The sequence below is a fragment of the Alligator sinensis genome, unplaced genomic scaffold (genome assembly GCF_000455745.1).
Source record: "Alligator sinensis unplaced genomic scaffold, ASM45574v1 scaffold550_1, whole genome shotgun sequence".
NCBI lineage: Eukaryota > Metazoa > Chordata > Crocodylia > Alligatoridae > Alligator > Alligator sinensis.
The window spans coordinates 1,976,937-1,990,071 of record NW_005841980.1 but is presented as its reverse complement, the minus strand read 5'-3'; the positions used below and the strand labels follow the sequence as shown (position 1 = coordinate 1,990,071).

The window sequence follows — 13,135 nt, the reverse complement described above, 5'->3', positions numbered from 1 at the left end:
TTCCCTACAACAGCAAAAAAGGACCAGGACAACTGTTCTGCTTTGATCCCTACAATCACCCTCTCTGCTCGGTGCATGCGTCTGGGTCCATCTCTCAACCTTGTTTGGAAAGTCAAGCTGTGATTGAGCATTACTAACAGCTAATTTGTAATTTGTGGTTACTTAATTCATGCTGCATAATACTGAATTTTACAATCCGTCCCATTGATTTCAAAGAATACGGCGCTGCCCAGCATAAACGGGGCAAATAACAATCTGTTTCTTAGGTGAGCTGTAAAGTTATACTTCGGTCTTTCTGCCAACAGATTCTTAATACTCGGGCACATTGATCTGCAAACATTAATTTTTCCCCTGTGCCCAGAGAAATCAGAATGAAATTGCTTTGCTGCTTTATTATTGTGCATTGCATTTTCTAATTCGGAGAACATTCATCACTCAGAATTTACAGCAGCTTGGCTATTTCTGGGCGTGCAATATTTCAGCAAAGGCAAGATAAGTCAAAGTGTGAAGGCTTTACATCTTTTCCTCAGAGCTGCAGGAAAGGGGACAGAATTTTATAGGGAATATATATATATATATATATATATAGGAAGCTAAAAGCCCATTTGCACAAGAAATCATTTTGTCAGATTTAAAATGCAGCAATAGGTATAGGTGGGGGAAAGAAAAAATACATGTCTCTCTCCCGAGTGAAGTAGGAAATACTTATGTCTCTTCTTGACCAACAGTCAAGATACTAAAACCTCCGACTGGCAGTTGCATCATGCCAAACAATTTCTGCTGCCCAGCCATCTTGTTAGTTTTTTCCCCCTTTTATTCTTGAGCATAGGGGACCCCACCAAAAGGAGTCAGAGGCATGAGATGACAACTGTCCCCTGATGGGCTACCGAGGGTGAATTTAACCAGGTTGAATGTTGCTGACTCTTCAAAGTGCAGGAACCGAGGGGCATCTTCTCTGAACGGACACCCTAAAATGCTCTGGCATAATTTCTACCTGCATCCTTTGCAAGCTGCAATGTCAGTCCCTAATTTGAGGAAGCGCCCAAACCTGCACTTCAATCGCTCCTCATGGAGGGAAGCAATTCAATAGATGTAGACTGGGGCGGATCCAGAAGGGTGCAGCGATGCATTCACACCCCACTTTGATTCCCGTTCGAGCCCAAGTTTAAAACCAACTGCCTGGCAGTGGCTGCGGCATTTTGAGTCTTGCCTTGCTGAGGGAGTCACTTGACTTCATGGCTTCTTGTCATCTACCCAATCCCTTCTCTGTTCAAAAGAGAGCACCTTCTCTGCTTTTTAATGGTCTTGATGTTGCACCATCAGGCTAGCCTTTGCTGTGCAATTCTACTGTCTTTTAGCTGCTCCTGGTAATGAAGCTCCTATTTCACAGCCCTGCAGATTGTTTTCAACACGTTCCAATGAACTTCTCCTTGTCTTTGCTTCACTCTTAAACTAAACCATCCAGCCCATAGCATGTTAGTAAAGCGTCTAGTTTATTTTTAACTGGAGAACATTTAGTGTTGTTTTATATGCGATGCACCTCACCGTCTGTACCTGCCCGTTTCAAAAGTCTGGATCCACTTATGGATGTAGATCAGTGGCTCCCAACCTCAGGGTGTGACCCAATTCAGGGTCACGGGGGGGGTCTGCTGCTCACTCCACCCCTCTCGCCCGAGTGGTTCTCCCGGCGCACGGTCTGTGCGGCTCTCGCCACTGCCCTCCCCACAATCCCAGCTTGGCCCAGGTTCTGCTGGTGCCGCCGGGCATGAGTGAGTTGGCAATGGGGGTCGCGACCCGGTTTTAGGGTCACAGCAAAAAAACATTGGGAGCCACTGATGTAGATGCTTCAGGACCTGTAAGCTAACATCTTCCAGTTTTCCTCCTACGGACGAAAATGTTAGTGAACAAATTTTACTGTTTTCTGGGATGCTCCTCTGTTTTTATCTGTCTTCCAGTCTCAGAGAACTGCCCCGTTTCAACACTATGGAAATGAAAATGTGGCTGATTCATAGATTGGGCATCCATTTAGTATTGCTTGACTTTGTAGTCCTATTGCACAAACACTGCTGAAGGCCAAGATGTTCCTTCCTAATTTCAACCCGCAACTTTAGAGGAATAATCTTTGCGGGGGGGAGTACATGCCTTCAGGCAAAACTAGGCATCTCTTGGCATCTGATTGAGCCCGTTTCTAAATGGAGTCTCCAGAAGGGGCAGCCACCGGTGAGAGCATTCTTAAATGTAGGGCCCTGAGTTTCCTACACATCTGGAATTAGTGCACACAGTTACAGAAATTTGGGCGTTAGCATATTTCTTCATTATTTGACATTTTTGCAGGCACCTGTGCTTTCATCCTCCGTATGCTTGTTTGCCATTTCTTGTTCAGCCACTCAAGGGCTCTGCAAGCTGTATCGACTTCCAGACAGATGTCATCCTTGGTGAACAAAGGGGACGGAGCTGGAGCACAAGCCATGTAGTAACTTTTTTGTTTGGGGCTGTAGGTGGTGAATCCAAAGAACATGACACTCTGAAGCAGGAAGTATCATTGAAAAAGGGCTTGAACTCGTGAGATTTCCAGCTAAATTTGATAGATTTAGAAACAACTGTTCCCGATGGGTTGATGCTTTTTTTGGATCCATACCAGGACTCTGCATGATCTGTGTTTCATCTATCGCTAATTTGCTAGTAAATACAACTGATACAATATATTGACTGACCTAAGTCTATTCCTGTTGTGTGAAAAGCAATCTTTCGTTTTGGACTTCATTTCCTATAGCGTGTCAAAGGCATTAACTTGCTCTTGTTGGGCTTGTATTTTCTCTTGGTTAAAACCTGAATTTTTAATGAATCATATTTGCAGCAACAGAGCATACACAACAATAAACATCCTCTGCAGTTGATTGAGCACTGTAGCCGAGTTGTTTAGTGCCCACAAAAGCAGTTTATTGTAACTATCCTCTAGCACCAAGGACATCATTTTAATTATATGCTGTGAGAATGGAAACAACAAACCAGAACATTGGAAAACATTAAAAGATACGGTTTTCCTCCCCTCCCAGGAACTTTCCATTGGAGTGGTACAGCAAGCACATTTCTGAGATAGGGTGGAGGCTAGAAAGTATTGCTTTCCAGCAGTTGCAGAACAGGCTAAGGACTGAAGGGGGCATTCAGAGTGATTTTCTGGAGCCACATTGGGAGGTTTTGATCCACTCCAATGATGCTACTCAGATTTCCTGCGTGAGCTCCCAGTTCACATGCGTCAGCAAGGTCTTTGTGCAGGCTTGGAGATTGCACCGTAGTCAGGGCCTGGTGGGGCAATGTTGAGGAAGGTTGCTTTGTCCCTTCTCATCCCGGGCGTGCTCCATGGAGGTAGCGAGGGTATCATTCTCCAGTGCTGTCCGATGCTTTCCAGTAGCTCTGAATGCCAATAGCAGTTTGCTTTACCCTTCCCGCTCTGCAAGGATGTGATGGGACAGAATACCCATGCATTGATATTTTTAGCCTTGGGTTTCTCAGCTGGTCTCCTAACGACGTGGCTTTGCTTTGTAAAGTACTGAAAGGCCTCAGCTGCCATGGACTTTACAAGAGGCAGACAAAGGTCTTTGGGTAAATGTGATACCTTTTATTCGACCAACTCAATTAGTTGGAAAAATTCTTAGCAAGCTTTTGGGTATAAATACCATTTGTCAGGCTGAGGATTTATTTAAGGATGTTTATACCCAAAAGCTTGCTAAGACGAGTTTTCCAAACTCTTTGAGTTGGTTGAATAAAATATATCACATTTACCCAAAGACCCTTGTCTGCCAGTGTCCTTAGACCAAGACGGCTACAACCTGTAATGTGGACTTTACAAGGGGTTTTGGATGTATAAGGATATCGGCATCTGGTCTATTATCGCCAACCGGTTAGACACGGTTCCTTCTATCCTGGGAGGGGAAGTCTTTCCCCTTTGTGGTTTCATACTCATGAGCTTCTTTCCATTAAACCTCAGCTACTCTCCTAATGAAATATTGGAGCGGGAGCGAGGGGAAGTGTTCACAATGGAAAGCTAACTTAGGGGCAGGGTTGTTGGGGTTGATTGAATGGTCCACGAACGTTCAGGGAAGCCTCATACTCTCATTGAACAAATGTGGGTCCAGGTAGAGATTCATTCTGAAGCCGGGTACAACTTTGACGTTATCTGCTGTTATTTCCGCTCCCCTCCCACTCCATTTGTCCTGTCACCCCTCACCAAATGAGCCCTGGGCATTTTGCACAGAGCTGTGGCTGAACCCCTGGGGACTGCAAGCTCAGGTGGGCTGAAACCACAATTATGCTTCCCACAGCTGCGTTAAATCCACTCATTTCAGTTCAGAGGAGGCTCACACAACACATATTAGGCATTCGCTCACCCTTCCACGCTAAGGTGATTTCAGCTGCGGTAGAGAGCAATTGTATTTACTGACCTTTTATTTACTCTCACTCCTAATCGGTCTGTGATGCCAGTCCTTCGTGGCTAGGCTGACCCTATGGAAATCCTGGAAATCCAAGACACTGCTCCCGGATGTCTTGTTTTGATTTATACTTCGACGGTCAGCTGTCTGGGGCAGGGACGACATTTTGTTCTGCGTTTTTGTAGACTAGTTCAATGGCATCTGGATCTGCGATGAGGGCTCGGAAGTCCTGCAGCAATAGGAATATCGGGGCTGCACTCGATGATCTTCCAAGGTCCCTTCCAGCCTTAATGTCTATGAAATCTATGAAATATTGGGAAATTGGTGCATTTCAATGTTAACAGTTTTGCCTTTTCCATGCATGCCTTGTCTGTGACCCATCAACTGAGCGGCACCACATCCAGTAGCGTTGTTCGCCAAGCTTTGTGCAAAGAATAGCTCTTTCTCTTGTCCCTGATACAAAAAGCATTATGGACACTCCTGTCATTGGCTTGCAGAGAGATGGAGAAGCAGACTCAGAGGGGACATCTACACTGCTTCTGCAGCACTTCGGAGGGGCACGCCCAGAGGCACCCTGCTTCTGCTCACACATCAAGCCCGGAAGTGTGGCAGTGAAGCTGTTCTGGGGACATCTGCTCTCAAGACCTGTCATCTTCATGCTGGAGTGGGGACACCCCAGGGAACCCCTTGTGAACTGCAGCAGATGGGTTGCCATGCCTGGAAAAGTCCCCGCTCGAGAGCACGGGGGACATGGTATAGACATACCTTGAGTGTCTTAGGGAACAATGTGTGCCAAACAGAGCATATTTTGAGGCCAGAAGGGCCCTGTAGGATCGAGTATGCTTCAGAGATCCCAGCCTGAGCGTTACAGCTTAATTTACAGGAGCTGGAAGGTAACCAACACTTGCAAATTTTCTGCTCGGTGCCTTGGATAAGAAGTCTAACTCTATCCCAACTATGCACTTGGTCCAATAAAAGATATCATCCTAAGAAATGATTGCCTGTTGCATAAAAAAGGAAGGCAAGCCCCTTACGCTTGATCTTCCACTACCCACTTCTCATTCCAGCTCCCCTAAGCCCTGGATGTAAGGGGGCTTTTCAGCTTCTGCACCGCACAAACTATTTGAACATGAAGTATAAACTTCCGCAGGGTTTGTGTAGAAATCCCTCTTTGAATCTCAGCATCGTTGCGAGGCCATTTGAGGTTTGATGCAGATCCTTCCACAGCAGGATCTCTGGAAGCTTCCCCTTCTCTTGCTGAATACATCAGGATGGGTTGGGAAGTCGCAGTGTTCTCCCCAGGACAGCAATCCTCGCCTCCTCTCTGCTGTTGGAGTTGCATTGCCAAGACAGCTGTTAGCATCAACTGTAATCAAACACATGGGTTTAAAATAGAACCGAGAGCTTTCTTCCCACTCGCCAGCCCGGCCCAAAGCCAGGATGCAATTTTCCCTAACAGAATAATTGTGTCAGTAAGTTGGACTGAGTAGAAGCCAAGCCTATTCTTAGCCAGAGGTAGAGTCGACCCAGCAGTGCTGAAGGGGTTAATTCATATTACGCAGGCACGCTTGGCCTCTCTTTTCCTCTGGGTGCTTTGCTGTTTTTTGCTAGTCGTGCTCTCATTGTTTATGACTCCAATGTTTCTTTTTCACTTTGGGTGATTAATGTATTCCCTGCTGTGTCATTCAGATTTGCTCTAGGGTGCGTTCAGACAGCCCCTTCCAGAAGACCTGCCTTTGAATTTATCTGTGTCTGGATACTTTGCTTAAGGAGAGAAGAGACCTGATCCATTTATTTTACATACATACATATATGTGTATATTATATGGGTGTATCCATGTATGTATGTATTGTTTGGGATGCCGAGTTTAAAGCTGAAAATTCTCCCTCCCTTCTCTCCTAGGCCCATCTTTTAAGTAAGTTTGCTCTGCTAAGGTCCACTTTAAAAAACAAAACAAAAAAAGGTGTGCAAACCTGATAGCTGAGTTGAACAAATGACCATAATAAGGCAGTTAGGACAGGATTTCCTGACTTGCTGGTACCATTTCAGTGGTTGTGCACACAAACTAGGTGAGCAATGGCAGGCCTAAGTGTTGGTGGGGGTGCAGCTAAGCAAATGAATGGCCAAGAGCAGCCTGTGTTTGCAATGCCTGCCGATTTTCTTGTGCCATCATTTTGCACCATTAGCAGTGATTTCCTACACGGCTTGGATGCACTTGGGGTATAAAATTAGGATGACCTACCAAAACGCCAGAGGGAAGGCCTGGCAAGTTTTTGACAGTGATTGGACTCTGCCAGTCTTCTTCCAGTAGCCTATAAACACTGGGGAGGAAGGTGGTACGGCCGCCAGTGGTTTCCAGAAGGAACATCTGGATCGTTTGGCCCCCAGAGGGAAAAGAAAGGAGGAAATCAGAATGCCATTAACCCTGCAATGCCCGTTAGAGAGGGAGCTCTCCAATGACCAGCCAGGTCCAGACCAGACTCGGAAGCTGATCAGGGAAGATGATGGCCGGGGCTCTGGAAGGCTGTCAAAGAACTGTCTATTTGCAAGGCAGAAAGGGCCATTATGGTAATCTAATCCAGCCTCCTACATAGCACAGACCAGAGCGCTGCATCCAACAGTTCCTGCATCAAGCCCATAACTTTGGTTTGAGCTACAGCATACCTTTGTTAGAAAGACATCTCATCTTGATTTAAAGATGTCACGTGATGAGGAATGCCCTACCTCGGGAGCACGGCTGTCCCTGTGATGAATTACCCTTGGCAAAGCACATGGGGATGCTTATTGATGGCCCAGTTGCCCACGCACATCTGCACGCTGGACCTCACTGGGTGGGTTGGAGCCATCGTTACCAAAGGGACGAGTGAATGGCGTTCCTCCTTAAAGGGACCTGAATGCAGACAAGTGGATGGTGTTGCGGTTTGCCCACCTCCGGCATAATAGTCTCAAATGCAAATTCAGAAACACAGTCAAGCATCTGCAGAAATCAGGACGCTGTGTTCGGTGCTTCCATCTGATTCACATTCATAACACGCACCATGAAAATGTGCCGGGGCTCGTAACCTCATTGCGGCTCTGTGGTCTTTGAACTGCTCCGGCTAAGATTAATGGTCTAACTGTTAGTCCCAGAATCTTTCCTTTGTCTTGATCCCTCGGATCGGCTGGAGTTTATCATTTAAATACCAAACGGAGCGTTTTGCTCAGTAATCTGATAAAGTTTACTTCTTCTAACTCATTTTTTCCCTCCCCTTTGCTTAGCCTCATCTTTCAGAAACCCTCACCTCCCCCACAATCTGGCAAAGGTCGAATCTAATGATGGATGCTCTGGGACGCCTCGTGCATCGGCCACATTACGTGGCGTTGCAAGACCGAACAATAAAGCAACCTGCCTTGGGAACCACGGCAACCCAACAGTGTCATAGCAATGAGGCAACGGCAGATGATTGACTCTCACGAAAGAGACTGCTGTGAGTATGCTGCGTGATTCAGTCTCCAGACAGGGAAGGGAAGAAGCAGCTGCAGTTGCTTCTTTTTGATTTTCTTGTGGGGTTTTTTGTTTTGATTTTTGTTTCCTTTTTTAATCTCTTTCCCAAATCCAAGAGGGAGAGATTGATCTTTGTTGCCCAGACTGGTTGCAAAATCCATCCTTGCAATTGCTTCTTTATTTTTTTTCCCCTATTCCTTTGCAAATCGGCTCCCGAGTTCATGTCAGAGGCGAATGCATCAGAACTGGCTGCTAGGGCATTGGATGACCACCTCTCTCGTGCTGTAAAGGACACCCGTTTTTTGGTACTGAATGCCCCATGACCTGTATCCAGTAGAGAACTAGTTGGAAAAAAAACAAATTGATCATGCAGCAAATATGTTGTCAGGGAGTAACAAGGCAAAGGATCGTACACTGGGATATCATTGATGGGGTTGGAACTAAGCCTGGGACATTGAGGACATTGGTGCCCTTTGAAGAGTCATTTTTTTAATTACTCCTAGAAATGTTCTTTAATGATGTGGGAGAAGAAATAAAGGTCAGCGGGACGGAGGTCTGTGGCCCAAAAGTCCGGTTCTAGTCCCTGCCACATCTGGCGCGCTTGAGGGCTACGTGGTTGGCCCTACCCGTGGCTGTGTCCTGCCCAGTGTGGTCTCTAACTGGTTAAAGAGGCTTTCTCCTCTAAATCACATAGTCTAATATTATCGTGGTGAGGATGGGTTATGTCTCACCAGGGACAAAAGTTGTCCGTATAAAAACACCCATTTTTTAATTTCGTTAGCTTTGCATTCTGTGTGTGGGTTTAGATGAGTCTGAAATTATTCCAATTAATGTTATCAAAAGTGTGACATTTAATTAACTCAATAACATGTTGAGCTTAATGATAACATATTTCAATGCACTGCAGGCAGCAGTGAGCTCTCTCGAGCAGCGCAGAAGAGTGCCAGGGATTAGAGAAAGGAGGAACCCTTTCCGCTGATATGGATGCATCTCCCTCCGATGAGAAGCTGGGGGGTCCAGCGCGGTGGCAGAGGTGGAGACAGCAGAAATTATGGGATCGGTGCAGCAGCTCTCACTGGAGATCTAGGGGGGTCCAGAAGATCCTGATGTTAAGGTCATTGTAATAATGGTTTCTATCCTCCTTTCTTTATTCTTTTTATAATACCCCTAAGAGTGTCCCTGAAATATATCCATCCACACAAGTGAAAAATGCCCCTTTGTTGATGCAGCAATTTGTCATGCAAAGCTTTTGTGATTTTTTTTTTTTTTTAATTTAACAGTGGTTAAAAACAATTTCATTTGATGAAAGTGTTTGCACGATAACTCACCTAAGCAATTCCAAGTCAGACAGTAGACTACCACGGCTCTCCACGGATCATTTTGCTTTGCTGGCCTGTAACTTTGGATCTGTCCTGGTGGAATTTTTCCTCCCCCAATTTTTTTAATTGTTTTTATTTTTTTTGTAATGCTTTTTTGGAAAGATTTCTATTTAAGAATTAAAAAAAGGAAAAAGAAAATATATCAACATAAAAATTAACAGTGCTTGAATGAAGAAGCTTCCCCTGGCAGGATAAGTGGTTCCACATTGGAGCTTGCAGTGTCTCACTAATACAAGTAGCAACAGCTATCAATGGATCCAGGCACTTGAAACCCAAAATGGTGGTAGGCATGGCTATGGCAAGTGTAAAAGTTTTGTTCCTGGATTTGGGAGCATAATTCAAGAAACCAGGTTAGGTTGCCTCCATTTCTTATGCTTTCAATTGAGAGATTTGGGCACCCTGAGCTGGGGTTCATTGAACACAGTCTACTGAATAGGGCGACCCCTAAGCCAGCCCATAGAAAATGCTGACCAAATGGTGCCAATTGAAATCCTGCCTCTCTTGCCCACAGTCTTCAGTTCGACGTCTGTAGGAGACTGGGAATCTCAGCTCAACCCAGGGAGAGCTATTTCATTTTCTATTAAGAAAGCCTGGTGCCCAAGTCTTTCACTCCTCCAGCAAGTGCAGTAACCAAGATGGAGCATGGACCTTCTTCTCTTCCTGTGGTTTTGAATGAAGGTGGCTGCAGGGGTGCCTCAGGCATGTTGTAGGCATGCCCGTGGCAATGAGCTTCTTGGAGGACTTAGGTGCAGAGACGCACCCCATTTGTGAACTCCAAACAGCCTTTGGTGTGATGTGTTTTGTGATCAGCTCCGGGTGCAAATATGCCTTAAATAGCCTTGCTGGCAAGCACTAGGCTCATATGGACTTTCAGGTATCTTTTAGGTAAGGAGTTTATTTGGGGATCATTGCACTTAGGCACTTTCCTTATGTCTACATTGCATTTTAGGGCCCTCAGCATGTTTTAGGAGCTGGCCCTTAGCCCTGGAGGGACTGAGTCTTACTGATTTCCCCATGCAGGAGTCCTGTAGCATGAGGAAGTGCCTGGTGGCTTATGTTATACCTACTTTAGTTCAGATAAAGCTGCTCAGAGCAGTGGCGGTGGAATTAGGAAGGCGTTTGTGATGACTCGCTCTTCATTGCAGTAAGAGGCGCAGCTCAGGGAACTGAGGCAGAAGGTTTAAGGCAGTAAGGATACTGCCACTGCCAGCGAATGATATATTGGATACAGGACATGTAAGGGGCAAGATGCAGAGAGGTGGCAATTAGGCAGAAAAATGGCTGGCAAGAAGAGACAAGAGGCAGATGTATCGTACAGTCGGAGAGCGTCCTGACACGTGTCACAGGACGTTACCAGCTTGCCGTGTCGTTAGTAATCCATAATTACATTTTGTCCTTGGAGGTTCGAACCCAGCAGTACTCTATTGACCAGAAGCCAGGCTCTGTGGATTCCTACTCATAGCCGCTTCTAGTGGCCTTCGCTTTAAAATTGCATTTTAGGATGTCATCAGGCTGACGACCCCGTCACCCCATCAGGGAGCGGAGGATTCGGTGGGAGCGTGGGAGCCCCCAGAATTGGGGGTCCCACTGTCCGGACGGACCCCGGCTGGGCTCTGTCGTGCAGGGGATATGCTAAGTTACTACTCTCCCCAGGAACTTTATTTGCATGGTAATGGCTGGAGGAGGACTGCACTGTCCCGGCAGCACTGCCACCGTGACAATGTACTACCAGGGTTACATTTCCGTAGCAGAAGCATGCATATTAAAAAGGCGGGTGGGGGCGGGGAAACACCTTCTTGTATTCTCAAAAGGGGTGGAAAGATTGGAAACAATGAAGCCCAGGTCCCCTCCAAAGATATACGAGGGAGTGTCGGGTGCTTTTGAGTTCTCACGGCTTTTTATTTCTTGCTCTTCTTTCTTTTCTCCCCTTCCCGCGGGCAAGCGCGAAGGGCGGTTGCTGTTGCGTTGCCGTGTTGGGCGCCGGGGGCCGACTGCAGTATCGTACTCAATATTCAAATCACCTTGCAAGTCCAGGAGCCCGGTGGAGCTTGCAGTAGCATCCGAGTGAAAAACGAGCCATGGCGTCATGCCGGGCAGGCGGTGGCTGTCTGCTCCTGATTGAGTGCTACGCTGCAGCGTGCATCTTTTCACATGAACCGTTTCGGGGCAGGGTTGCAGCTTGGATTTTCTCCTTTTTTTGTTTTTTTAAGGAGAGGTGAGATCTCCGAGCGATAGCCTTCACGCCTAGTGACTGTCCCCCGTCTTCCCGGTTCCTCCGGCGGGTTGTCAATCATGTGCAGAGGCGCAGGACGGGAATGGGCTTGGTTGGGCTGCATGTGATGTAGTTCCTTCTCCTTCTCCCTTGTTTTTATTTAGCAAGGGCAGAAGCAATTTCCTGCGGTGAAAGGCAGGGGGGGGAATTAGGGGGAGGGATGGAAAGGAGGGAGAATTTTCTGGAGAGAAGCGTCACCGCGGCAGGGATTGACCCTTTGGATGCTGCTAGCCGAATCACGCTGTATTTTATTTTGTGTTACCAGGTAGGCAACCATGATGCTTCTCCATTACTTCCCAGAGATTTCTGTGCAGTCGTGGTGAGATGCATCAAAGCAACCGAATGAACCAGGCAGGTGCTCTTTGGCTCGTGAATGCGAGAGGCTGATAGTACTAGGCAGAAACCCACCCGGCTGCTGGGAGACGCTTCCCAGGCTCTTCCCACACTGATTTTTCAGATAGTTCAGTGCTGCTCTACAACGTGCCTTGCTATTCATAGGACACCCTGGTTCATGGGCTCCATCCCCTGCTATAGGGGGTGTGCACCAGGGACTGGGAGAACATCTGTTCACCAGGGCACCCCAAGGGAAGGCGAGGTCGAAGGGTCACAAACTCTGGGAAGAGCTTTTTAGACTGGATATAAGGAAAAATTCCTTTACCATCTGAGTCCCCAGAGTCTGGAACAGATTCTCCCCAGAAGTGGTGCAAGCACCTACTCTGGACACCTTTAAGATACACTTGGATGCTTATCTTGCTGGGGTGCTCCAGATGCTATTGTGCACACAAGTGACTGGTCAGGGCCTCTGATGACCCCAGTTGACTTCCTCCCCCTGGGGCAGGGGGCTGGACCCGATGATCCCACGAGATCCCTTCCAGCCCTAATGTCTATGAAATCTAGAGGCAGCAGATCACATAACCCCTTTTATGAACTTCTCAAGCTCCATCTTCAACTCCCACTGCAAGGCTCAGCAGCCATCTCCCTTTCTCAGCCTCCATTTTGCCAGACTAACCCTGCCATACGCCTTTAATCGCCTCTTGTGGTCCAGGCTGCCCAATCCTGCATCATCCTAATAGCCCTTCTCCGCATCTGTTCTGGTTTCAACTGATCTCCCTTGGAACATGGGTGACCGGACTTGCAGGTAATGGCTCACATCAGGTCCCACCAGGGTCTTGTACAATGCCGTTCATACCTCCCTCTGTCTACAAGAAGCACCTCGCCCAGTGGATTCCCACAAATGCACTCACTTTTTTTCAATGGCTTCATCACATCAGCGCCTCTTAATACTTTTGTGAAGGATTAGCACAGCTTCTCCATCTATGTCCTCTCCATCTCATGAGCTTCCAGCTTCCCTCAGCATTTGTTGCCATTACTGCATTTTCTTGCATCCAACGAAAAGGTCTATAAAATATTGCAATGAAGCATTTCATCCTTTCCACAGTAAAACCTTGCACTTGGCTATGCCAAACCTATTTCAATGCTTTGAAATATTCTTTCCCTTTTTTAGACCAAAACTCCTTGCTTTCCCTCCTCTCCCTTCCAGTCCAACAAGCATACTTTTTTTTCCCTCTT

General features: G+C 46.8%; 2 long non-coding RNA genes across 2 annotated transcripts in view; both read left to right on the top strand.

Annotated features, from left to right (window-relative positions):
* Positions 1-7,856, top strand: part of LOC102367763 — a 128,899-nt gene extending 121,043 nt beyond the window's left edge. The window contains exon 4 of the long non-coding RNA XR_323510.2: positions 7,690-7,856. This is a non-coding gene — a long non-coding RNA (uncharacterized LOC102367763). The remainder of the gene's footprint in view (positions 1-7,689) is intronic.
* A 233-nt stretch (positions 7,857-8,089) lies between these two features.
* LOC112549857 overlaps positions 8,090-13,135 on the top strand; it is a 32,874-nt gene continuing 27,828 nt past the window's right edge. The window contains exons 1-2 of the long non-coding RNA XR_003093430.1: positions 8,090-8,220; positions 8,823-9,029. This is a non-coding gene — a long non-coding RNA (uncharacterized LOC112549857). The remainder of the gene's footprint in view (positions 8,221-8,822; positions 9,030-13,135) is intronic.